At 46.6% G+C, this 27,637-nt stretch overlaps 1 long non-coding RNA gene across 1 annotated transcript in view; it reads right to left on the bottom strand.

The window, feature by feature from the left end:
* LOC135280525 (uncharacterized) overlaps positions 1–27,637 on the bottom strand; it is a 78,681-nt gene that overhangs the window by 2,004 nt on the left and 49,040 nt on the right. Inside the window, exons 3-5 of the long non-coding RNA XR_010347418.1 lie at positions 4,836–4,968; positions 1,984–2,524; positions 255–1,246 (exon numbers count right to left, since the gene is read on the bottom strand). This is a non-coding gene — a long non-coding RNA (uncharacterized LOC135280525). The remainder of the gene's footprint in view (positions 1–254; positions 1,247–1,983; positions 2,525–4,835; positions 4,969–27,637) is intronic.

Raw genomic sequence — 27,637 nt, forward strand, 5'->3', positions numbered from 1 at the left:
CATGTCAGACCCCAGCAGGAGGAGAAAGTGATTCCTATTGCTGAACTAATTAGACTAATCAATGCACAAAAAAGAGTGCAAGTGACAAAAGTTACAATTTCATTTATATAATTTAAGGCCTGAAGTGCTTTTCTCCTACATCTTAATGTGATGTGACCGATTCAGTAGCCTTAAGAAATTAGAAAGATACTAAAGGAAATATTCTGCTGTACTGAGTGTAAAATGAGAGCAGAAAGGGAAAAGCATTGACTGACCTGACAGATTCTCTTTCTACAGTGTCCTGGAGGGGGAGAGAAGTGTCTGACAGGGTTTAGTGTCCACACAGGCCAATCAAGTTTTACACTCTGCGCCCCAAAAGTGGCATTTTGGTGCAAGCATGTCTCTTCCTCACTCATATCCTGGAGCAGGTTGGCCTCACCCAGTACTTGCCATGCACAGCCAGAGACAAGGGACAGACAACAGCACCAGGGAGGAAGATCAGAAAGGCTGGAATTAAAAAGAGCCCTCCCAAGCTGCAGCCAGCCCTTCTCCCACGTCACAGGCTGGAGCAGCTGTGCTGTCACCTGAAAGGATGGGAGTGACACAAGGAGCTCCTCCAACCCTGCCTGGGAGCCTCACACCTGGGGGCAGAGAGCTGGAGATGTCTGCTGGCAGAGGTGTGAAGCAGAAAGGTGCCCAGGAAGGGCAGCTTCACAGCCCTTCCCTCATGTGATCCCACCTGCCATCGCTGCCAGAGGACTTTACACTCATCCAAACAAATTAACAATTCATTTCCAACCCTGACACGAAGATTAACCCTGCCAATTAATTCCTTAATCTCTTGCTGCTGACAAGGCTCACAGTTGCCATGTGGATGCTTGTCCACTGGGGCCTGGAGCGGGGCCATTCTGTTTAATTAATGCTGCATCCAGGAGACGGCGGAGCTGATGCTCCAAGAGATTCCAGCAACACAAACCAGAGCTGCAGCTCACACACCACCCAGCCAGCCTGTGCTGAGCACCTCCACAAGGGCACACACCATCTCAGTGCCGCATAAAAGGGGGACTTTAACCCATCCAGACACATTTAGCCATGGCTTACTTGTAGAAAAATGCTTCTTGATCATCTCCGCAATAGATGTGAGCAGGTTTCCAGTAGCAGCAGGAAAAAAAACAACTCGCAGAACTGTGTCAGTCTCCTTCCTCCTGCCTCAGACAAGATGTGGGGCTTGGGGCTTCAGGGAGGAGGAGCAGCCACGCTGAGGCTGCTTCAGAGGAAGAGGATTAGATGAGAAGTGAGCTGACACGAGTTTGGAAATGTGTGAAGTACAGTAAAAAGAAAAAGCAATGCTCAGTCACCTCGGGGAATCTTTGTAACCCAGCTGTAACAAATTGAGTCAATTTTCTTTTGTTTCTATAGGTTTTGCCATATATAATTAAACAGACACTGCCCATTAAGGTGCTTTACAAAGTGAACTAATACTCAATAAAATCTATGAATAATATTAAATTAAAGGCTAAAACCTCTGGACATATAAACCAGGAAATTGCAGGTGTATAAACTAAGCAAGCAACAAAACCCCCATAATTTAGTGCCTGTTACAACTAGTCCAGTGGGTGGAACAAGTGAAGGGATCCCAGAACTGCAGGGAACACATGGATTGTATAAACCCACACGTAAATGGTGTTTACACAGAAGGATGAGGAAGGAGGCAGGATGATACACTGGACAGGACACTCTGCTCCACACTGAAGTTGGGTAATGTCTGCCTTGGGGTTTTGTTGTTGTTGTTGTTTTTCATGGATTTGTCTCAGTCCTCAATTATACACTGAACTCCCTTCACCCAGGGAGGGTCAAGGTCACCTCTTTGCAATGACACAGGCAAGAAAAGCCTGGATTGTTCTACAGACCTCTGCCCACCTGCTCCTGACTGGGCAAAAGAAACATCTGCTGTTGGGGAGTTGCGAAAGGAGAAACAACTTTCGATGTAAAAATTGCATCTACCTGATTGGAACAAGCCGTGCAGGTACCTGTCACTGGTCACACTGGAGAGGTGCTGCCTTCTTCAGTACATCCTTGTTTTAAGGTGTGCAGCAAAGGCAAGAGCAGCTTGAGGGCTGGCAGAGATCAGTGTTTCTGCAGTGGAGGTGTTTTTGCAGACACCCGTGTGTGCCATGTCCAGGGAGAACCAGCTCCTCTTGTCCTCAGGGATTGTATCCATGGGACTCGACAGAAGGGCAAAAACCTCATGGGCACCTCATGACACAGCTTTTTGTGCAGGAATCTTAAGCTGTCCTTGTTGATTCTTCACAGCATTTCCTTCATGAAGTCACTTGGTACCAGTCCTCGGCAGGGTCTGGGGCTCTGGGCATGTGTGGCTCCCGTGGGTGTGTCTGGCGAGGGGTTAATTTGCTGCTGCTCGCTGCAGGATGATTTGGCAATTCCTTGTTTTCTGGAGTTGTCACACTGTCTTCTAGGAGCTCCTGCTATAAATAGCTCTTGGAAGGGTGCCAGGGATGTATTTTATCCAGGCAGAAGCCCAAACCTAGCAGTGAAATATTTGACTATCAAACATGTCACACCAGGACAGGGACGGGGCAGAGGGAGGGGATCTGCTGGTTGTGCATCGTGTGAGTTGGTAGGAAAGCCCAAGCAATGCTTAGAGCAGCACCACCCTTCCCTCTTGCATTCAAATAATTTATCTTGCTTAAAGTCGTTTATCCAATGCAACTTTCTGCAATCCAAACACTGAGCAGTGCTCAAGCCATGCACAGATATTTTGTCCCCGTGCTCAGCTGAGCCATTCTGTCACCCCCTGATGCATTTGGCACATCACAGGCTGAATCCTCCCTCAGCCCCACTTCAATCCCTGCCTCAGGCCAGTCCAAAGCAGAGAATTTCCATGAGGACTCAGCCTCCCCCTTCTGCTCAGATAGGCTTCACCCAGCAATCACAGCAATCACTTGCATCTCCTGTCATTATCTGCCTGTTTGATCCCAGCCAAACTGCCCTTATGGGGATCTGGCACACACTTGGGATCCAGGCATGTTGGGAAAATGACTTCAAGGCTGTTTAGAGAGGTTCCCATGCCTACAACAGTTCAAGGGGATCCCCATCTCTGCCTGCAACACTCACTGTTAAACACATGCTGCTGGAAAGTTTTCCTTTGGGGAGGGAAAAGCATGACAGAGAACGGCCTGACATGGAGTTCAACAACATCAGCCTTGGCATGTTTTAATTTAACGCAGGATGGAAAGCCAGGATGGACCAGGCTTGGTTGTTTACCATCCCCTCTTTCTCTCCCCCACCCACGCTCTCCATCCATTACAGTGGTGCCACTTTTCCCAGGATCAGCCATCAGCCACAGGCCTGAGCAGGCAGCGATTCCTCCCACTCCTTCAACTGCACCCTAACTACTCCCTCCTTCCCAGACAAGGGCACGCCAATCACTGTTATCTTGGCTGCATCACAGCTCCAATCCCTGAGCAAAGATGGGCCATTCTATCGCCAGAACCTCAACTGTTCAACCCTTCCCTGCCCCTCACACCCTCACACGGATCCTAAAATCCCTGCCCAGGGCAGGGGGTGGCAGAGGAAGGCAGGGAACAGGGCTTACTGTGCTCTTGCTGTCACAGCTCTCCTTGCCAGCTGAGCTCCTGTGAGCCAACAGAATGAGACCATCAAGGCTGCGCCCCAGCCTCTGCTGTGCCGAGTGGGAAGCGATCCTGCCATGGCTGGCACGTGTTCCTGGCTCTCTGGCTGGCAGGGCTCTGGGAGGCATTCTGGGGTGCCAGGAGATGCCCCTTCCTGGGTGAGCCACCATTCCAGGAGCAGCAGGGCAGCCCTCCTGCCCAGGGTCTGGCACCAGGACACAGCTCACACACCACAGGACTGCTCCCGTGCCAGTGCTTGTTTGAATAATGACATTTTCAGGCTGACACCTGCAGAGATGTTTGCATTTTGCTCTCTTGCACCTCAGTGTTTTAATTGATCTCACAGCCTGAGATTTTCCTAAAATATTCTGTGACTTCATGGCCTTGCTTTCCCTTCAAGAGACTGCAGTGCACAGTGATGTGTCACTTTTTCTCTTGATCTCAGGCTTTCTGGGCTCTGCAAATCCAGATGCTGGCTTTCCTGCCCTCATCCCTTGGCATCCTTTTCCTGCTCTCATCTCTTGGCAATGAAATGAAACCAATTTGCAAGAAAATCTACTGCAGACAGGGCTGTCTTCAGCTGAGCAGAAACTCCCAGATGCTTTTGCTGTTGCTGGCTTAGGAACATTTGTGGTTTCTGGCATGTCCTTGACAGGTATGAAACTTGTACAACTGCTGAGTCATGAGCTGCACAGGGAGTGACACAACACACCCCACAGTCAACTTCCAGAGGTGGCCTTTGGCTGAAAATTCACTGGGAGGAGGGAGAGGTGAGCACCAAAACCATCTGTGGGGATGGTGAGGGCCCCAGGCCAGCAGCAGCCGGGAAGAGGTGGCCCTAACCAGAAAGGGGTGTGTGGCTTCCACAGCCTCCTGGAGGATTAGGCAGAGCCCCTGGGCAGGACAGCTCACTTGGAATGCTGCTCCTTCCCTGAGTGATGCCTGTGAAGGGGGTAAATGGTGTCACACCTGCCTGAGAGCCAACAGCAGAGACTCCTCTCACTCCTACCTACCCAAATAAACACATGTGGCATCCCGTTCTCTCACCCCATGTACCCCAGGGCACTCCTGGCAGATTTTTAAGGAATGTAATTGCAAACACTATGAAGAAAAAAAAGGTGAAAAACATTTAGGCTCCATCAAGGACACACTTGGAAGGAATTTGTTTTTCTGCATTGATTCTCTGATAGCCAAAGGACTCACTTTTTGGAAAGCATCCAAAATCCACAGCTGGAAGTCTGAGTTGCTTCTCTCTGTCTTTTAAAGCAGAAGGGAAGGAATGGCTCTGGAGAGCCCCTGCCACTGCTGGGCAGCAAGGAAACAGCCGGGGCAGCTCCTGTTTGGAGAGGCACATGTGAGACACTGCATTGAGTGAGCCAGGCTGGAAAGGATGGAGGGGAACACAAAACCATCAGCACCACACAGACCTCGTGGCCACCTCTCCTGGTGAGGGACCACAAGTACATGGCGTAGTTTGCTTCGGGATAAACAGGCAGCCCAGTAAATTTGTCCAGGGTTAGTCATGCCAATAGCAACCACAGCCTATTGTAACATTACCAGAATTCATTAGGTGCTTCCCTGCCATCCATATGAGTAATAATAACAACAACGATTAATACTTCACACATGAACAAGTTAATCCTGCTCTTTTAAAAGCAAAAATATTGCTGCCCTTATTTTAAGGGTGGGAACCTGAGATAAGCAAGGAGGGTGACCTAATCATTGTTATTCTGTGGAGTACACGATCACTTACGGTGTTTCGGCGCCTGGTTCATTTAGGTAATTATTTTTCTGATCCACCCATAAGTAGAGCAACAGCCACAAAGGTTTGGAAATGGAGAACAGACCATGCTGCTTTGTAGGGTACTGGATACTCTTCTCATTACCTCTAACTGGAGGCAACAGATACAGGAGTTTTGGGGAAGAAAAGCAAGATATACTAGAGGAATTCTCTCTGCTTAGACCTTGGCTCCAGACCTAGTGAGCACCACAAGATTCATGCATGTTTTTACCCTACCCCAAAACTCTCGATGTCAGAGACAGGCACAAAAAGGAGACAAAGATTTTAACATCTGTCTGGAATTCAGCCATGGCTGGATCCAGCACGATGTAGAAAGGACAGAGGCTCACCCACCTCTGTGCCCACAACCAGAACATGAAAAGATTTCCACCAGGAAGAGTCAAAGCTGTAGGTGCCAATCACTCTGTACTTCTAATAAGCTTGTCCTGGAAAACCCTCCAAATACTACTGATCCATCAGTCTTTAATGCATCCTGCTTTTTGTGCTGAATTCACCGAGCACACAAACCTGCTACCACTTTTACCTACCTCATAGCTGTTTATTTCAGATATCAGAAACTTCTGCTTTTAGCTTGAAACACTCAATCCCTTTATTAGAATAAAATATTTAAGCCTTCATACCAAAATCTCCAATCACTGCATAAGCACTACAGTAATCCCCATAATACATATCCATCCTACAGCCAGCCTACAATCTGTACACATCAAAGCAGTTTTCCTGGGGGATTCAGGAGTCAGTGGGCTCCTAAATCCCATCCCTGCCTTGCTCTCTAACAGCAGAGGTGACAGGGGACGGGCCAGGAGCTGCAGTAGTTTCTGTGTGGTCAAGGAACCATTTCACCCTGTGCCTACATCAGGCACATTTCAGGAACACTGGAACTGCCAAGCTGGAGAAAACCTCAGTGGAGGAGGCACTCAGAAAGCTTGGGACTTAAACCAGCTTGCTCCTGACCCTGGTGGAATGGCCCCGTCAGCACTCTCAGACCTAAGCCAAGCTCCCACCAGAGCAGCAGGATGCAGTCCACAGGGATATTTCTCTCACTTGTAGTTTCATCCTCATGCTGAACTTAGTCCTCCTTAAAGGTGTCCTGTTTTCAGCTGGGATAGAGTTAATTTTCTTGTTATTAGCTGGTGCAGTGCTGTGTTTTGGATTTAGCCATGGGAATAATGTAGATAACACGCTGATGTTTTAATTGTTACTTACAAATGCTTAGCCCAAATCAAGGACTTTCAGTTTCTATGCTCTGCCAGTGAGCAGGTGCACAAGAAACTGGTGGGAAGCACAGCCAAGAGAACTGACCAAAAGGATATTCTGTACTAGAGAATCTCAGGTTCACCATATGAACTGGAGGGAGTGGGCTGGGAGCTGCTTGGGGACAGGCTGGGCATCGGTCAGCACATGGTGATCAATTGTGTTGGGTTTTACTCCTCTCTCTCTCTTTGTCCTTACAATTACTATTGTTACAATTAGCATGAATATATTACATTTTATTTCAATTAATAAACGGTTCTTATCTCAACCCACAAATTTCACTTTTCTTTCTGATGCTCCTCCACACCAGGGAGAGAATGAGCAACTGGGTGTGCTGCACTTTGCTGCCAGCTGGGGCTAAACCATGACAAAAGGTGACAGCAGAAACCTGTGATGGTGATGCACGACAGAGAGGGACATTCAACAGTTCTTGGGAAAATCCACCCTGTCCCAGAGTGCTCCTTTTCCCACTGACACCTCTGCCTGGGGGCAGGCACAGTTGCTGCTCAGTTTATCTAAACTGGTGGCACAGGCAGCAGAACAACTGACTTTTGCACATGCTGCTCTGGGATTTGTGCAATCATATCCAGCAGTTTCCAAAGCTTTGGGATTTTGCAAAAGACTTTGCAAAGCAGCAGGAGACCTTTGAGAATTGAAAAATCAGCTCAACCACATCGTTGTTACTTGCTGGCAAAAAAACAAAACGTCACCTCAGTCACATGCTGAACTGTGGAAAAAGGGGCTGTTTTCTTCATCTTCCTGCCCTGCTAACCACAAGCTGAGTGATGTGAGGAGAATCATGTGCTCTCCTGCAGGTTGGGGCTGGTGGAGAGAGCTAGGGAGGATGGTGGAATTTCAGATTGGGTTTGGACACGCAGCCTCGCAATGCCAAGTCAAGAAATCTCATTGGGTTTGAGCAATGAACACGTCTGACAGGGTTCCAGGAGAAAGGGAAACCCCAAAAGGATGAGGAACATATTCAAACTCCTTGAGACTCATGGAGTCCTTTTCCAGAATCCAACAATCACTGGTCCCAAAGCTCTTCCCACCCTGACCCTCTCCTCATTGCCCTGTCAGTGATTTGCTCATTGAGCTTTTCCTGAGCCAGGTGCTCTGGAGCAAAGGTGGGAGGCCATAACTACATCTGACTGCAAGGTCCTTTCCAGGGAGCCCACGAGCCTGGCATATCCCCAGAATATTCCCAACCTCACCCAATTCCCAGAAAGGATTTTCCAGTGGAATGGCAGATGGAGCATCTTTCTACCACACTCAGGTGCCTTAATTCAGGAGAAGACAGTTGTACCTTCCCCCTTTCTGGTTTCTCTCTTTCCAGTCCAGATCCATCAGTAAGGGTTTGGACAGCAAGGAGCAGTGTGGCACTTCATAAAGGGGAGTGGAATGGCTTCCCATCCCAAAGCCCATGCCAATCCCCACCCTGGTGCTCTGTTCACCTTGTTCAGCCATGACTGATTACTGGCTGAACTGCAGCTTCCACCAGACACATTAAACCAATGCTTTGAGGGGCATTTCTACTTCCAGTTACACTCCAAAGCAGAGTCCACCTGCAAAGTCCATTATTTGCAGAACTGGGGGGACAAAGGGTGTCAAATGAAGCTTTCTAGCATCCACACAACAAAGTATTCATTTGATATATAAAGTTATGATTGCATTGCCTCACACACCCTGTTCTCAGGCTGCAGAGGCCCCTTTTCTCCTCAACAGCTCTGGTCAACACCAGACCTCTGTGCTCAGCCTCTGCCCTGGTTTTGGCACAGGGGGAGGCTGATAATCCTCTCTGCTCCACACACACATGACCTGCTTGGCTCTGCCTTGGACACCAGCTGCATCAAGCTGTGGTTTTGCCACCTACGTGATATAAAAGAGCAACCCTGTGCAGCAGAGGACTCTGATGGATCAGATTGAAATAGCAAACTAATGCTGGTCTATCCAGGCCACTAAGAATCAGAAATCAGATTAGGGAGAAGTCACTTACTGCACTGTCCTCCAAACCGGAATTATTCAGGGGATATAATGAAAGTGGAAAGACTATTAGAAATGAAATTAAATGACCATACAATGCTCAAACGCAGGGTGAAGTCTCCACCCACTGAGGCACATTGAGCAAAGGCTACATTGCTGGGTGAGGACTGACAGCAGCAGCCTTTAATTACCCCCAAACATGGCACTCCATTATTCTCTTCAAGGGTGGACACTGGGCTGCATAAGGGTTCAGAAAACATTAATTTTAAATAGTTGGGAACATAATAGTAAGGACACTGCCATTCTGCACGTCAAGATCACATTCCCACATGTTCAATCCAGGGCTAATATGACTCTGCTCCCAATCCTGCTGGCCAAGAGACTCCTCTCCCCAGCTCAGAGGGGTAAGGATCACCCATGGCTCTTTGCTGGAACAGAAACTGCCTCCCTGCAGAAGAGCTGTGCTTTGCCCCTGTATCAAATGGTCAGAAAACTGAGATATTCACTGGCTGTGTGCTGTTGTGCCCCAGCTGCCAGCACTGGGGCACCCAGGGAGCTGGGGTGTCACAAGGGCTGCCTCAGCAACCAGCCAGCCTGGGGCCAGCAGCCTCAGGTTGGAAACCATCAGGAAAAACAGACCATATCCCAAAGGCTCTTTGTATATAAACAGCTGAACTCCAAAATAATCCAAAAAACAAATGAACCCTCAGAGCTCTCCTCCCTTTACCACCAGCTACGCTTTGTCTTAGTGTTGGGAGCACCACAAAGCTGATGACTGGAGGGAATAAAACAGAGCTCTTGATCAAAATCCAATCCTATTATTTTCCAGCTTGTGGAACAGAGACAAAACAGCATTTAAGTGTCTGTCATTTACCAGTGACCTTTGAGCAGAAATGCCCTGACAGCCTTGTTTGCATTTCCATCGCGATGAGCTGCTCCACGGCTCTGTGCTGCCAGGGAGGGGGAGCCCAGGGAGGGGGAGCCCAGGGAGGGATGAACCCAGGGGGATTTCACTTCTGCCCCACCTGAACCCTCAGGTGGTTTAAATGTCCTTTAACTGCCCTGTTAATGCTTTCAGAGTCACACAGGCTAGCTGAGAAAACACAAATATTTCACAGGCTGAAATTCCATGGCTCTGCGGAAAGCAAAGAGGTCCAGGGGGTCCCGTTTGGTCTCACAGAGTTTAGAGCATGACCCTGGCTGGATTAATCCCCCCAGGTGCCAAAAACACCTTTGGAAAACAAGGCTTCCCCAGTCATTAACTCTGAATATTACCATTATTAAATTATCATTATTAAATGCAGTCACCTGAAAACAGAGGGACCTGACAGAGCAAAGGACTGCAAGTCTCCCAGCCTTTTCTGACTGGCTGAAAATACTGAGAAGAGATTCTTTGAAAAGATGTGAAATGCTGAAATAACACTGCTTGGTGCAAAAGTTGTTTGGAATTTAGATGCAACTCAACAGTATAATCTTTTGTAGAACACTTCTGAATAGTATAAGATTCATTAAATATAATCCTAAAGAAATCCTAAATTATGTCTTAAATTTTCCTTAGCAGTTTTAGCTATTCTGTTAAAATAAAAAAAAACCAAAACTCACAAGAATTTCAATGTTAAATAAAGTGTCAAAATAAAAATGAGCCTCTGATTTTGAGCAATTTTAAGAGATTCTCCTGGAAGCAAATTTGAATCCCTGATCCTGTGCCACTTGGTACTGGTCTCAAATAGTTCTCCTTAATCATTTCATTTGTGGGGCTACAGTAACTTGAGACTTTGGGAGAAAAAAACCCTTAAAAAAAAAAAAAAGGGAAGAAGAATTGCACCAAACCTCACAGTGAGACTCAGAGATGCAGAAAGCCACAAGTGTTCACATCAGCCTCACATGTTGAGGTTGCCCATTCATTCACACCATGTCTGTGTGTGGCTGATCCTGGCCATGCTCTTGGACACGTGGCTGGTACCTCCAGTGGCCACCAGTCCTCGTGGCCATGCAGCTCCTGCCAGCCTGGGGACATCAGAGATCTCACACAAACTCATACAGTGCCCACAGCAGTGACCAAGCAAAACGGGAACCAGGGATGGTTACTGGAAAAAAAGCATTTCCTTCTCACAAGGCCTGTCTGTGAGGTCACTTCCCAGAAGAGATTTTCATTGCAAGTAAAAGCCTGACTTCTGGAAAATCCAATGTTTTCACTCCTGGAAAGGGCTAGGGCAGGTAAGCCATCCACAGAGCACAGTGAGAATCCCCTCCTTCCCAAGCCCACTTGGAGATGCAGCCAGCATCCCAGAAACACCAACTCGGGCTCTTCTCAAATAAAGCCAACCAAAGACAAAGGACAGATGATCCCTGGGACACCTGAGGGTCCAACTCCACCAGGTACACTCAGCTCTTCCTGGGGCTTCTGCTTCCAGCAGGATGGCAACAGCAACACCTCTGAACAGACTGCACATCCTCCTCCTGATCCAGCCTGTGCAGCCACATCCCTTGTCCTTCCTCTTCACCACAACTGTGTAAGAAACCATCAGAGCCTTCAGGGTTCCCCAGGGAGCACAGTGGAAATGAGATTTCTGCTTCCAGTGCAGAACTTTCTGCTGTGCTCACATATGTGCCAGGGGTACCCTAACTCTAACCTCACCAAAGAGCAGCTGTGAAGGCTGTCCCTGGACTACTTTTCCAAAGCCCTGTACTAGCACATGGGGTTTTTTCTACCTTTGTCTTCTTTCCCTCTCCCCCATCTCTGAAGTGTTTTCCTCAAAATCCCAAGACACTTTCCCAGTGTGTCACAGAATGAATTTTGTTCTGGTGGATGATGGGTCATTTTTCGTCATATCCACTGTGGCAATGCAGGGCAGATGCCCAGAGCTCTGCTTCAGTTCAGACACACTAATCAGTGGGATCTGTGAAGAAACTTATGGTCTTTCAAAACAAACACATGATCTCCACCAACAGATTATATTGCAACAGGACTCTGTGGTTTTGTTTCTTCATACTATGACACTGCTGGAATAAAAACATTTCATGACCTCAGGATAAAGGGGGGAGGATCTTACAAAAACTACAATAAACAAATGACACAATCCCTCTCCTAAGCTGTGGGATCCTCCTTCCCTTGTTCTTTTTTCCACTTTCAGTTTTGCACTTGGATGTTCTCAGGCCTCTGGTGAGCTCAGGCATTGCAGTACCAGGCAAGCAGCTTGGTAAAGCCTCATTTGCACTCTAAATATTGATCCAGCTCTGAGAGGACATGAGGGCCCCTGCCCAGGATGGCCACTGACCCTGGTAATGAGCTGCTTTACACAAGCTGAATTAAAAAAAGAGACTGGCTCTGCTACCACAGGGTACCTACAAAGCCAGAAGAAATCTTCCTGCTTCCTGGCACCAAAAAAGACAGAAGCTTATTAAAATAGGACTTGTTTTCTGAGAGGGGACACTGCTTAGCAGAAGCTTCTCAGCAGAGCAGCTCTCTGGGGCTCCCATCCAGGCTGCATGGCTGTGATCACATTTTGCCAGCCCTGCTGAGAAGCCCTGAGCCAGTGCTGGAAGATTCAGCACATTTTATGCCTTGCCTGAGTTTTGAGCAGCAGTGCACAAGCCCACCTAGCTCCAGGTTTCACTCAGGAGTGTTGGCTCATGAGCCACAGCCCCAAAAACCTGCAGAGTTATAAACCTCCATCTGTGCTCCTGGGAGTCCCACAGCTGTGGGTTTGTAACGTGGAATAGAACAGCATTCCAGCTTCTTTATGGCTTCATAGGCAAAGACCAGACCCAGAGACAGGATAGAAAAAAGGATGGCAAGTCCTGAGGGATGCACGTGTGCTGACCTGGAGCTACTGACTCTTACCCATCCTATAGCACAGCACAGCGGCAAGGCAGTCTCACTTTGAAAATTTCAGATGGCATTTAAGACACACTTTCACTTTGTGTTCCAAAAATATGTTAGTGAAATATTTCTGCCAGTTCATCTCCTGTTCTCAGAGTAGGAAGATGTAGGCTGATTTCCTAACAACTCACACTGAAAAAGACCAGGAAAGAAACAGATTTCTCCTTCTGGTTCTACCTGTAGGGAAGGAATTTCTTTGCTGCCATCACTGCATTTTCCAGTGCCACTATTTTAGAAACCCAAGCAGCTCACTCCTATAGCCACTGTCACATGTGAACGCCAAAAGAGGACAGAGAATGACTGATTGCTTCAGAATTCCTGCACATTTATAAGTTCCCAAGTCTCTCCTGGTGAGTTTCCCCACCATTAGTGAATCCTTGCTGGAAGCACATCTCAGCCTGGACACTGGGACTAAATTGAACTGGCAGGAAAAGAAGGGAAGGGAACAAGTGCTTTGGGCACACAGAGCACTGGAGACAGGAATGCAACTCAGCAGGCAGTCATGGTGGGTGCAGGAAAAAGCAGAGAGGGATGAGGAGAGAAAACACAGCCCTGAACACTCTTACTCACAAATACAATTCTTACTTGCCTGAGAAAATGATTCAATCTTGCAAACCATGTGAGGATTAGAAGGAGCTTCCACTCTTTCCCTTACACAGAGATATTTACATGTAGCATCATTCTCCATATTGCACTATCATGCATTTCCCCAAAAGATTCAGGACTATCAATAAAAGTTAGGATTTGAAAGCACAAAACCAATCCACTTTGTCTGTCCTTTCTGCAGATGCCCAGTGCCCCGATCCTGGCAAATGACCTAGATTCCTTGGAGAAGAAATTTAATCACTCACAGGGAGCTGATGCTGAAAAGATCACAATATTTGTTCTCTGATCCAGTCACAAAGACGTCATCGAGCTTACAGCACTCCAACTCCTCTTGAATAATCTGCACAGAAATATCATCCAGGAAGCTCTTTACAGGGAACAGCAATGTGCAAATACTATGCTGGGTTTTCAGCTCCATGGGCATGTGACACTGTTTTAATTTTATGTTCAGTGTCCCAGCCAGAAATCTCATGTGGCAGCTGGTCTCCAGAATTCTGTAATATGATAATTAAATGTCTGCCTATAAACAAGTGTTTGCATTACAAGTGCTTTCCCATGGTATTTATCTGTGCAGCAGGAATCTGAGGCAGGCACAGAGGCAGTAGCAGTTTTTCTTGGGTCTAAGCAAGTCTCCTATCCCATGAGAAACAGAATAACTCAGTCCTAGCAATAAAAATAATTAGTTCTATTACATTTATATGGGATATGTATCTTTTATTCCAAAGAATTCTCAAAGCTATTCTATCTCAGCATATGAAATTGCTGCTCCATCATGGGCCAATTGCAACCACAAAGTCTCGTGGGGAGTTTGCAGAGTCTCTGGCTCTTCTTTGGGAAGAAATGCAATGGTTGGTACCAAAACCTCTGGAAGGAGGGTAAAAATAAATCCCATGCCATTAAATCCAGCCACTTCTGAAAGACAGCTGTGCACAGAAACTTGGGAGCCCAGGACAGATCATGAGAAAAAGTGTCCCCGGCAGCTGGAAGCACATGTTGAATTCAGGTGGCTGGGAAAGCACCTCCTCCCAGGCAGAATCCACATGAGAGGCTGATCCAAGAAGTGACCCCACTGTCCTGTACACTCCAGCCAAAGGCTGGCACAGGAAGTGACCTGCAGTTTCTCATGATGTGGGTACTGAAAGGTTGGGACAAGCCTGACTCCAGGAAGCAGTGGTACAGGGACTGTGGCTGCCAGCACTGACTGTGTCCTCCCTCAGGCACTTCCATGGACTCTCTCATGGGGGCTGGACACTACTCTGGGCTAATACACCTTGTCCAAACCAGAAGAGCAATGCAGAGGATCTGAATGGCCCCCAGCAATTCCCTGTCCTGGCTGACTGAGCTGATGTTGAGCCTGAGCTGAAGCAGACCAAAGCTGTGTTCGTGCTCACATAACCTCCTGTGTGAGCCAACAAACCCTGACAGACACGAGCACTGACTGCAACTCAGAGAATCAAGGCCCAGACTCAGAGCTATGGACACCAACTCTATCCCAGACACTGAAATTCTGCCAAGGTCAGACCAGTTCAGAAAAGTGCAGGTGTAATTTTGCCTGCTGAAGGCAGGACTGCATTTTAAGTGAGAACAGATTTAATTAGTGCTATTTGAACATGATGAGTTCAATAATTAGGAAAGGGGGGAAATAAAAGCAGACAGAGCTCCAACAAGCATAAATATTAAACTTCCCACTGCGAGCTTAAAAAATGTGGGAGAGTTGAGGAAGAGAAGAGAAATTGCCAACAGGAAATAATGTTTCTCCTAACAAGATGTCCTGTATTAAACCACAACACAAGATAATGCAGGGTTTGGGAAATAAAACCAGATAGAAAACGCCTGGAGTTAAGAACCCTGCTGCTTAAAAGCAGCCCTGAATTCCCATCACTGCAGGTTACACTGGAGTGGTTCTGCTTTGCTTTGTATTTAACACTCCACATTCCACTCCTGCTCCCGAGGAAAGCCAAGTTTGGATGTGGGATTATGGCACAGTGGCTGATGACCACATTAGCCATCTGGTCTCCTGCAGGTCCAAGCACAAGTCCAGGTTGTTTCTCAGCCAAGAGAGGCTGGCTAAACGAGGTGACACTTGTGACTGGCGTGTCAGGCCACCCCCAGGCTGCGGGAAGCCGAGCCCAGCCGCCAATGGCTCACCTGGCAGAGCTGCTGCCCCTGGCCAAGGCTGCCCTTGCCAAGCCCAGCATGGCTTGTGATGAATGGAGAACACATGCAACAAGTCTGGCTGCAGCCAAGCAGCCTCAGCCCGCTGGATGGGAGCTGGCAGAGGCAGCACCACGCGTTGTGTGACACACGGGGACAGGGAGCGAGGCCCGGCACCCCAGCAGCAGGCTCAGCATCTCTTCCCCCTTATTTATGGGAGACCTGTTCTGCCCAAGGTTCATGCTCCCAAGAGCTAAATATCCACTGACATAAACCCCCAGTGATACCTGGAATTAGACTGAAACACATCCTAGTAATTTGCAACAGGGCAGGAACTTTTATCTGCTGTAAATCGGAGCAAAAGGGAATGAAGCAGTTCCAGGCAGATCTGCTTTGTAGAGGAAATGCCTTAAATAGCCAGAGGAGCGCAGAATAAAAATGGAAACAGCCTGATATAAAACCTCTGACGTCAGAGGGACTGTTTCCTCCAGCCTCAGCCAGCCCTAATAAAAATCCACTGAGAAGTTCCAGAAGCAGCATTTGCTTTGGAGTCCAAAAGGCTTATTCAGGCCCTGCTATAAAAATAATTTTGAGAACTTATTTATGAGAGCTGGTGGTCGCCCTGGTGTGCTTCCCTGTGCCTCCTGCTGCTGCAGACTGACCCACAGCCATGGATGGCTGCCCAGCCCATGGTACCCAGCCATCAGCTGTGTGCTTACTCTCAGTCCCCTGCTCATGGGGGCAAAAGCAGCAAAATAAATTAATGAAGTGCATTTCCTGGAAGCTGCAGTAATAATTCCTTCCTCTCAGAACCACAGTAGGTAAATCCCTTATACAAGGGTTGTTCCTGTCTTATCACATCACCCTGCAGAGAGTCACAGTCCCCTTCCATGCGTCCTTTGTGCATGCCCCCGGGCAGATTCAGTGACACAAGGGCTGTTACATCTCACAGCTCACCCTGTTAGTCACAATCCTGGCTGTTTTCCTCATCCTTACATCCCCACTCCTTCTCTGAAAGACTCAGCTTGCTTACATCCAGCCCGGGTCTGAACATTTTCCTCTCCACCTCAGGGAAGGACACCCACTGGGGGACAGATGAGCTATGTAATGGCCTCCTGACATTTTTGTAAGGCAATTTGAAAGGTGAAAAAGTAAATAAAGCCCTCGTGCCTGGGGATGTTTCTCTCTGTGGTGCTTTGCTCTGCCTGGCTGAGTGCAGGCTCAGTACTGGGGAGGAGCTCCCTGCAGAGCACACGTGTGCACACACCCAGTGCCCACAGTCCTCCACAAGAAACCAGGCCAACTTCCAGAGTATTTATAGATCTTGAAAAAGAGCCAGAACCCTCTCTCCAAGAGGATGCACAATTTAACATTGTGCAAAGTCATTAAGCCTCACAACACCGACTGCACAGCCCTGATCTGGCAATGGGGATGGCAGCTCCTCACAGACCTCATTAGAGTAGTTCACATAATTGCAGGCACCCTGAAATACCTGTGAAATCCCACTGATCTCAAACACAGAACAAAACAATTGCTGGCAATGACAGAGATATAAATGCACTTTTAAACTTTAGCACAGGCCTCTGCTGATGGCAAAGAATCCAGCAGCAGAGACACAAATTTACATTTTCATCACACAACAATTCTCTGCTCCCCCCCTTTATCAGAAGGAAATATTTTACAGTTCTTCAATTTAATTTTAACTCAATTTTGAAGGAGTTCCAGCCCTCTGACACATGCTATCCCACATGCAGAAGTCCTTTGCAGACAGTCCCAGCATTTAATGGGAATGAGGTTGATGGTCTAAATTAGAATAGTTCTCTTTTACCCTTGGACTTTCTTTAGCCCGTCTGACGGAGGAGATTAAGGAAGTAAAAGTTCACAAACGGATGATTTGTCAAGGGATTGCCACAGGTTAGCTTTTATTTAAAGCTTTCTCAAGCATCTTATCTTGCTGGGCTTTAAAGCTGAACAGTCACCTTGGCACCCACCTCTGTTTCCTGAAGTGTAGTTATAGAAGTGGCTGGGGAGGCCACTGGAGCTACCAGGACACTGACAGCCTGTGACACTGCTGTGCTAACGAGGGCAGATAATCAGCAGGCAGTGAGGCAGCTGAAATCCAAGGTCTGTGCCCTACAGTCCTGCTTCCAAGAGGCACTGGATCCAGCAGATCCCCAATTTCCAGCTACTCAAAAGCGGCTTTTTCAGTCTCTAGACTGTAACATAACCTTGAAATATGAAGGAAATATATCAGGAAATATCTCCTTGGCTCTGCCCAGAGCCTGAGTTAGAAGCTTCACATCCTGAGTTCTTTAAGCCCCTTCTCAGCAGCATTGCATCCTGTCCCATGGGACTGTGTGCAGCACCACGGGGATTTTTAATATTTGATGTCTGTGCCCACTATTTGCACTCTCTTTCCCCACTCAGTTTCCATGCATGTGTTTCAAAAGTTTCTGGATGAAGACTATTATTTCAGTTCCAAGGATTATTACTGCTGGTTAGGTTAGATAGTGTCACTGAGCTCACTGAAGCTCTGCCAGAGGAAAAAATCTCACCTGAAATCATCTGGGCTCCTGAGCAAAGCCACTAATTCAGCCAGACCACGGGCATCTAACTCCAGGCCCTCTATTGCACCCTAAAGGCTTAAGGGACTGACAAAAAGCCATGGCAAAACCTGCCAGCACGAGAAGGGAACACTCCTAAACAGACCACGTTAGCTCTGGAACAAATGTTGTTTGTTCTTTCCCTTAACATCTTCACTGCTGTCTTAGCAGACTGCATTTCTTCACTGCCCACTACAGCTTTAACAAAAACAAGTTATTTTAATTAAAAAGTGGCTGCAAAGCCCGAAACCCTAAGTGATGGACAGACAGACAGACATTCTGACTGAAGGGTCCTCAGTTTCATTGCTGTGCCACTTTCTGACTCTGTAGAAAAGATCTGTGTGGCAAGAAGTGAGATCCATTTGATGTCTGTGGTTATCTGCCACTCAGATTCAAGCCATTCCAGATGATTCCCAGGACCACACTCTGGAGCTGTTTCCCTGCCACGAGGGGCTGTATGCATCCCATCTCCAGACATTCACAGTGTTAGCTGGAGCTGTCTGCTGGTGCTCTACATATGGGCTTGCAAGAACATTATTGACAGCATATTGCTTAAACTGGGTGAGCAGCTACTTCTCAACCTGTTTTCAACCTCATAATTCAGCAGTGTCCAAATTAATTTTATGATAATCTCATGCATCAATAAATTCAACTCACAGGTGGCTGACAGAACCTAAGATTTTGAAAATTATGTGCATTCCTCTTCAGGGAACAGACACTGGCAGAAGCAAAGGCTTGATTGCAGCCTGTGTATTTTTAGACACGTTAATTAAATCTGCCACATCATTTTAGATAGATGGCTCTGCAACTTTAATCCCAAGGTGCTGCCTTTCAGAGGGATTCCTGCGGGAGTCAATTATATTTTGTTTGCATAGTGTTAACAGGTGGTACCTGCAACTCTAAACTCTGGCTATGGAAATGGAAATCCAAAGAGCACATTCTATTCACTTTGCTAAAACAACTGTAATTGCAAGCAAACATCCAAAAGCCTCCTCGGGATAAATTACCTTTCCCAAACTCTTCAGAAATATAGTTTTCCCATCTATCCAACTGCTGGTCAAGCCTGGCTCAAAGAAAATTAGGATTAGTTCCCCATTTTCTCCCCAAGCCTCACTGCTTTTGGTTTCTTATAGAATAACAGACTGTTTTGGGTTGGGAAGGACCTTACAGACCTTGTTCCACCCCCCTGCCATGGGCAGGGACACCTTCCACTATCCCAGGGTGCTCCAAGCCCGACCCAACCTGGCCTTGGACACTTCCAGGGATGAGGCAGCCCCAGCTTCTCCAGGCAGTCTCTCTGCCAACAACCAAGCCTTCCCTCAGAGCCCTGGGAAACTGCTGAATTATCTCTGAACTTCACCAAAACTTCAAAGAGGCTGAGGAACCTTTAAAATAGAGATGGACATCTCAGGCATGATATTTTTCACACTTCATTGAAGCTCTGGAATATAGGCCTGGCAACAAAAACTACAATTGAAAGAGGTATTTGTGCATTGGTTGGGATTTTTGTCTTCTCCCTCCACAGAGGACCACCAAAGGCCACAGTGTCCCTCATGACCTGACCCAGGTACCACACAGCCCTTTTGTGGATATTGCATGACAAAGTTTCCACGTGGCTTTCCCACTGCCACAGAAAGACAGGTGACAGAATGTAGGTGACAGGATCACTACCCAGAGGTGCCTCTTGCTCTCCAGAGCTCTCTTTTTACCATCCAAAGGTTTTTAGCATAGCAGGTCTATCAGAAAAATGGGCAGAGGTCACCCTTATCAGCAAGTTATCTGGGCTGATTTATAAATGATAGCAAACCCTTTCAGACCCAGAGTCCAAATACTCCAAGAGGCTGCTTGAGGAAGGGAAAAGGAGATTTGGAGCACAGGCATCATTATCTTATCAGCTCTGTTGTAATTCTGCTAAGCTTCCTTTCTAAGGGTTTATTTTACCAAGGTTTCTCCATACTTAGGCCTCAGTTCTGCATCATTTTGGTTGCATATCAAAGGGTGAGTCAAAAGCTTCATGGGGAAGGGAGATGGATACGTGCAAAAACAAATGTCAAGTCCTCTGTACTGCATTGACTTTGGGATCTGAGTGACATGAAAAAGCAGAACAAAACCATGGGAGTAAAGCATCCAGCCAGACCACATCTGTCTTCACAGTAAGATACCCACAAGAACACTTCATAACCCCAGGAAAAATGTGACCCCAATCTAATCTTACAAAGAAGAATGAGAGTGAAACTGCAAGTCTATTTCACCCATAGTGTGATTCCAGGCAAGTTCCTGGCTCTCATTTATTATCAACACTGAAGAGTGAGGCCCACACCACTGAGGTTCCCTCCACTGAATGGATTTTTATTCCCATTTCACACAGCACCTGGAGCTGGGTTGGATTCATTAGAGACACAAGATCTGGCTTAGATTTTAGGACTGAGCCACTTCTCTGTTGTGCACCTTAACTGAAAGAGGAATATCTGGAAGTTGCTCCTTTGAATTGCTTTCTCTGTCTCTGGTGGAATGGCACTCACTCTATTGACAGATGGAGCTTATTTAATTTAATAATGGCTGATTTTAATCAGACTTAGAGTTCTCAGCAATTAGCAATTAAGTCCTCAGTTTCTGCAGAGGTCGTCAGTGGTGTCTCACAGACAGCTGGGTGAGATGTGGGGGTGCAGGGAGAGGCAGCCAGCCCAGGCTGGGATCAGGGAGCTCCACACACTCCCTGCACCCTCTCTGAGGACAGCAAGCCTCAGAAATGGTGAATTCAGTGAAAAGTGCTGCCCTCACCCAAAAACATCCTGTACTGGGGTGGTTTCCTGAGCACACACTGCTGACAACCCACACAGGAAACTGATGCAGAGAATCTCTGCAGTGAAAATGAAACTTCCCAAGTGCTTGTGAGCTTCAGCTGTTTGTGTGTTTCTACACAGCATCCTGCACCCAGGTTTGTGCTGCAGAGTCAATGGACACCTGAGGCCACACTTAACCTGCTCAGTGTGCCACAGACAGCACAGCTGGAGACACAATCAAGAAAAAGAAGCATGAGAGTCACACTTCTGCACTGAAAAATCCCAGCAGGCTTTGTGGAACTGCTAAAAAAACCCCAAAAAACACAAGTTACAGGTGTTTTCAGAAGCTGAGCAACTCAAACCCAGAGGTCAATTTCTTAAATGTCTTAGCAGCAGTGGCAAAGTGACCTGCCTAAATCATCAAATCAGTTATTGTCCTGCCTGGTCCCCTGACACTCACTGCTCTCTGGTTTGAATAACTTCCCAATACTTCTGCTATTACAGTCAATGAAAAAAACCCACCAAAATTCAAGGAGGCAGCTTTTGAAATACCAAATGACAGAAATTACTGTCCCAAAGAGAATATGACAAAAACCAACAGTGAGGACTGTACATACCATAAATTTTCTCCCTGCTTTCCCACTACATCAGTAATATTAAGATTAATGTCCACAAATCTGAGTATTTCAAATGCCTGAGGATGAGAGGAGTAGTAAAGCTGACCTGTATCTTTGCCAAGTCTTTGATTCCTGCATTATGCTTCCAACAGCTTATGAAAGATATAATATAAAGCTCTAGATGGCAAACTGCATTTCATTTCTCCAGCATTCAACACAATTCAAAACATAAAAATAAAGCACAAAGTGACATTTTCCCCTAAAACAACAGCAAAAGGAAATCTTATTTCTGCTGCCTTGCTCCCCTTCTGGGAAGACAGTGAGGTGCTGTTGTCCCATTAAGCTGCATGTCCACCTTCCCAGATAAGGCCAGCTCCCCTCTTGAATTTGCATGTGAAAATTGCCCTGCTCAGCTCTGGGAATGATGCTGGTAGGTGTAAAGAGAGGAGCTTTGCTGCTTTGAACTTTGCAAGGCAGCCAGGATGAAGGCAGGAATTAACTCAATACCAATTACAGCTCCTGCTCTCCTCCACGCCAGACTTTTGAACGTGGCACAGAAACACACTGAACAGCCAGGTTACACTTCTTTTTGCCATCCAAAGCCCTCAAAGAGAAGAGACGAAAGCTCTGTTTGTTCCTGGAGCCCAGCCTTTCCTCTGAGCTGTCTGTTACTGACTCAGCCTTGTGTTGGAAGAACACATCTTCAGAGAAATGCCAACATCAAACACACTGGAGATTTTACAGGTACACACATTGAGGTCTCTCTGTGAAGTGCTGTTTCCCAAAGAAAGCACGACCAGGGAAAGCACTGGAATATTTTAATAGCAAGAGGGGCACTCACTTCTCTCTGGGCTGCTGTAAAATAATGGCTAACCCTTCTCTTTTTAATTTTCTGTTACTAATGGCTTCTTAATTACCACCACAAAGTTGTAACTTGGATCCTCCACCAGGAAATCACTTAAGCATGTACTTAACTCCTTCTTCATTTAAACAAGCAAACAAAAAAGCTTTGCTTCACACCATTAGCTATTTATGTTATTCCCCAAAGAGGGGATCCAGTGCCAAAACCAGCCCTGAAATCCACAATCTCTGGAGCAAAAGGCACAACAGCTCTGGGCAGCAGGTGTGACTTATAAACACACAAACAGTTATGTCTCAACCAGATGAGACAATGAAACCATACAGAAGGAAAACTAAATTATTCCTCAGTATTTTAGTAATGATCAAAGGAAAAACGTGCAGAAACACTGCCCAAAATCAGGAATTATCTGCCAGAAACTGACCACTTGCTGCCTTCCACCTTGCTCAGTGTTTGCTCTAACCCATCCCAAGGTCCTCTCTGAAGGCTCTTTGGGAATATCTTTCCTGGAGGATTAGATGGCTTCTTGCTGGCAGCCCATCCTTCTCCTTGGCCTTTATTTGCTAATTTGTTCTCATGTTTATCTTTGATGTGCTCCTGACAACAGCCAAAGTCAGGCCCAAATGTTGATGAGCTGAAGGAGATGAGCTCTTTTGATCTTTCCATGCAGGCCTGGCAATCCCTGCCAGATAAGGACTTTGAAGGCCACACCAGGATGGATGTGAAGCCTGTGCCTCACCCAGCTGTGTGTCTCTTACAGCCCCCAGCTACTCCAGCAGGATATTTGTGTCATGTGGAGACTTATGACCACTCACCTCTGAGTCCTGGCTCTGTTATCTGAGTTAGTGATCACCTATCAGCAGCAATCTTTAATCAAGTTGTGGAAATCTGAGGTTAAACTGAACAAGGGCTGATAACAGAACAGGACCATGGTAAATTCACAAAGAAAGGGACTTAAATAGTCAAGCTGAGCATCCAGCTTAAAATCCACACTGACACCTACTGAAACTTTGACAGCAGACAGCCTTTTCCCTTTGCTAGCAGAATGGCACATGTTCAGAGAGCTCTCAAGGCCAAAATTCATTTCTTCAGATTGGCTAATTCGAGTTGGCCCATTAAGTATTGCTGAAACAGTCTTAGATAGTCAATTGTAATCTAGAAATGTTCTGTAGATAGACCTCCAGCAGGAATCCTTGAAATAAACCGCAGTAAAAAGAGAAAATGATCCTCCGTAATAGAATCACTCCATTCAACATAATAGAGAATAAAGCATAATCAGTGATGTGAAGAGTGACACACTGTACTAAGCATCAGGCATTACTCATTCTCTTCAACTGATCCAAATTGCCAGGATTCTCTCATGTCTAGAGACCAAACAACCCCATAAAGAAACTGCTGAATATCAAGAGGGAGATTTTTCTCTACCAAGAAAAACACCTTGGTGGCATTAGAGTCTTGCAGCCCGAATCTTAAAGGCTGCAGACAATACTCAAAGGAACAATTTTCGATTCGATGATGGCCACGAGTGAGGCCCATTACACCTCTGAGGCAGCTTCCCAGCCTCCAGGCCTCGCCAGAGCAGCACTTCTAGAACATAAGGGAATGAGGAACATTAAGCTCAGAGTGAGAGCAAATCTACCTGAAGTATTGTCTGACTTGTCAAGTCATTGTGAGGAATCCCCGTACCCGACCCGAGCGCACGTTGCCGTTGTCAGAGAGCAGCTCTGGAGGCAGAGTTTGCTCTCCCTGCCTTTAGCACAGTGCACACATAAATCTTGTTAGTAAACTAAGCATAACTAATGCTTTGTGTAAGCACTTGGGTGGATGATTTGAGTATTTAGGAATTCAAGCCCCTGAAACAAACTGGCTTTTTGTGTACCCATGGTAGCTATTTAGTCAAGCCAGCAGTGGCTGAGCAAAGCTGGGATGTCAGGTTTTAAAGGCGAATTCTTCTGATGTCATGAAGTGACCCTGAGTAAGAAAATACAAAAAGGGGTCTCATTATTCCTAAATGCTTCCCACTCCAAGATCTGCAGGCTTGCAGTTGTTGTCCCAAACAGTCAGACCCTGATGTGTTCACCTGTGAGGAAGCATGCAGAGGGCTGATGCTCTCAGCAAGCTGTTTAAAGCTGGGTGTAAAAGAAGCAGCAAGCAAAAACCCCCCCTCTTCCTCCTCCTGAGAACAAATCAAACATCTAATTGAGAGAGCATCCTGGAGCAACTGGGTCCCTTCAGTGTTGAGCAAGAGCTTATTCCAACATCAAAGTGACTGTGCATGAGCCAGCCTTTGGTGTTCCTGTTCCTTAAAGAACTGTGAGCAGTAAGCAACAGGGGATATAAGAAAGTCTACAGAACCTCTGATATAAGCTGTGAGAATCTGCAGGATTTACTGACAGAGATAACTTGGGGCCTGATTTTCCCACTGCATGGATGCCTTGAGGAGCTTAAGCCATCAGCACAGCTCCACAGTTTCTTCGCAGCAGAATAAATATTTCCTCAGCACATGTGAAAACTTGCACTGGAAAGACTTTGTTATGTTGTTAGAGCAAAGCTTGAAAAGCTTAAAGGTCCTGCCAAAACTGAGGAGAACAGACAGATTTTCAAGCCAAATATGAATTTCTCCCAGAGCTTTGGTAACAGTGGCAGCAAAGACACAAGGGTTATTGATGTGTTAGAAACCACAAACCTGCCTGAGAATGGTCACAAAGGAATTAAACATTTCTCTCACCCTAAAAAGGTAATGAGATCAATCTGCCCAGTGCAGACAGCATGGGCAGAAAGCAGGAGGAGCTGGAGACTTGTTACTAACTTAGCAGACACCTGAAAATACAGCACAGCAGAGAGGAAACAGCCCAGGAATCCTGTGCTCAGTTTGGGGCCCTCATTGCAAGGAAGGCATTGGGGTGCTGGAGGGTGTCCAGAGAAAAGCAACATAGATGGGCAAGGGTTTAGACTTGAGAAAAAGAGGCTATGGGGAGACCTTACCACCCTCTACAACTCCCTGAAAGAAGATTGTAGCCAGATGGGGATTGGCCTCTTCTCCCAGGTAAAGAAGGACAGAAGAAGAAGTGGCCTCAAGTTGTGCCAGGAAATGTTTAGATTGGATATTAGGAAAAATTTCATCACCAAAAGGGTTGTCAAGCATTGGAACAGGCTGCCCAGGGCAGTGTTGGAGTGACCATCCCTGGGGGGATTTGAAAGGTGTGTCCAAGTCACCTGTATGAATTACCCCCAAACCTGAGCATCTCACAGTCTTCAATGCATGAGCTGTCAAACATTCCTGTAAGGCAGGGAAATGATGGTTTGCTAACAAGAAAAGGAGCCACAGATATGATCTTTGCAAGACTTTCATTAAAATCAAAATTTAGCAATGCAAGTCTGCCAAAAGAGAGGGGGAAGCAAAATTCTGTTAGTTCCCTCAGCTAGTCCTCAAAACAAGGGACTGTTATTGCTCCCATCTGGAAAATAAGATGGATTATTTATGCAGAGTTGCATTTATTTGTTGTGAGGTCAGAAGCTGACAACAAAACAAAGATTAAAAAACCCAAAGCTGTTCCTCTGCTGCTCTTCCACCCCCTCAGCACCACAGAGTCCCCTGCTCTGCCTGCGCTGTGACACCTGACAGGCCCAGAACCCCTCTTTGTGATTTAGCTCGAGGAGGGGATGCTCATGTTTTACATCAGGCTGCTGAAATTAATCCCTGCTTTCTCATCCTGCTGATGCACTCCAGGGCTCTCGGATCGATTGGCTCCTCCCCAGCCAGGAGCAGGAACATGTTCCCAGTTCCGCTTGGCTGTGTCCCGCTCTGCAGAGAAACAGGACTCTGTCACCCTCTTGTCATGGTAAGAGAATAACATAATTTAATCTTCCCAGGCAGTTTAAATGAAGCTGCTCTACCCTGAAATAGATACATGGGTGTACAACATGCAAAAGACAGATCCTTCAATAAACGCGTTACCCGTGTCTATCACGCGCGGGGTACTGGAGATGGCCAGGGATGTGTTCCCCCACCACACAGGAAAGGGACCAAAATGCTGCTTTTTTGTGCCACTTTGGGAGGTCATGCTGGTCTGCAGATTTCCATTTCAAAGCCTTTCCTTTGGCAGAGGCCACCAACCACGACTCCCCGTCACTTCCTCACAGAGGACAGATTATTCCCCTTCTCTCCATACCCTCAATAAGATATTTTCCACCCCCCAACTTCCTCCTGTACACCATGCCAGACATCCCAAACTCTTTCCATTGGAGTACTTCCACTTATTTAAACACAGGAGAAGCTCTCTGTTCTGCTCTCATCACATGGTCACTCCTCATCCTAATCCTGTCTGCTCATCCCTTTTTTTCCCCCCGCCTTGCTGCTTTGCTCTGCTGGGAACTAGGAGCACGAATGCTCACAGTGAGAGGTCATTTCTAGCAGAGAAATAAAATGCATAAAGTATTAGTTCACAAGAATCTGGATTTCAGAAGGATTAGATTCATACTTGGTACATGACTTCACACAGATAAAATAAACTGAGCAATCCACCTTTTGCTACCCTGCACCTGCTATTCAAAATTAATTTCTGTAATTAAAAGTACCCACACCTATCACAGGAAAACCAGCTGCTGTGTAGATCCCCTGGCCTGTCCCCCATGTCAGACAGTGGGCTGAGGTTCCCAGTGGGAAAGCAGAATTTTCCAGAGTTAGTGAGCCCTGACCATATTTGCCACCAGTCTGGGGACGTCCTAAAGATATTGTTCAAATGACATCAAAAAACTGTTACTGCAATTTTCTTCCACTTCAGCTTATAGCCAGAAAACACACTTGTCCTCTCCTGAGGAAAAAACAGAGCTGAAATCAGTTTGAAAAACACTACATATTTCTGAGTTGGAAAGTGTAATCCCTCTTTACAAAATACCTATTTTCCACTACTCTAACATACACTTGGTGACAACACTTAGATTTGGAAACAAACTCCCCTCACCACCTGAGAGATGTCATTTGTGAATTTGGTTACAACAGGCCAACAAATGGTGGGTTTTCAATACCAGAGAGACCCTTGGAGCAATCAGTGGCTTGTAAGAGAATGTTTCTACCTGGCGCTTAGTGGTTTGGGGGCTTTTATACATTTGTAAGTGATTTTTGCATTTGTGGTCTTGTGGGACAAATAACACTGCTGGAACCAAGCAGCATGACTAAGTACAACACAAACTTCTTTGCAAGTCTCTTCTGGCACAGCTGAAAATTCACCTCCAACAAGGCAGCTGCTGCACAGAGCCCTTGGGCAGCTCTGGAATGAGGGCCAGGCACAGGCTCAGCTGCAAGAGCTGAAGTATGAGAGTAAATAATCTCTCTGGGGATTAAAACAGATTGCTAACTGCAGAGAGCCTCCCAGGCAGTTTTAGGGACAAGTGACCAGGGCAATTGCCTGGAGCTGTAGCCAGTGAGACAGTGTGACAAAGTGCTGGGCACTCAGCAGTGGTACCTG

This window comes from Passer domesticus, chromosome 14 (genome assembly GCF_036417665.1).
Source record: "Passer domesticus isolate bPasDom1 chromosome 14, bPasDom1.hap1, whole genome shotgun sequence".
Classification (NCBI taxonomy): domain Eukaryota; kingdom Metazoa; phylum Chordata; class Aves; order Passeriformes; family Passeridae; genus Passer; species Passer domesticus.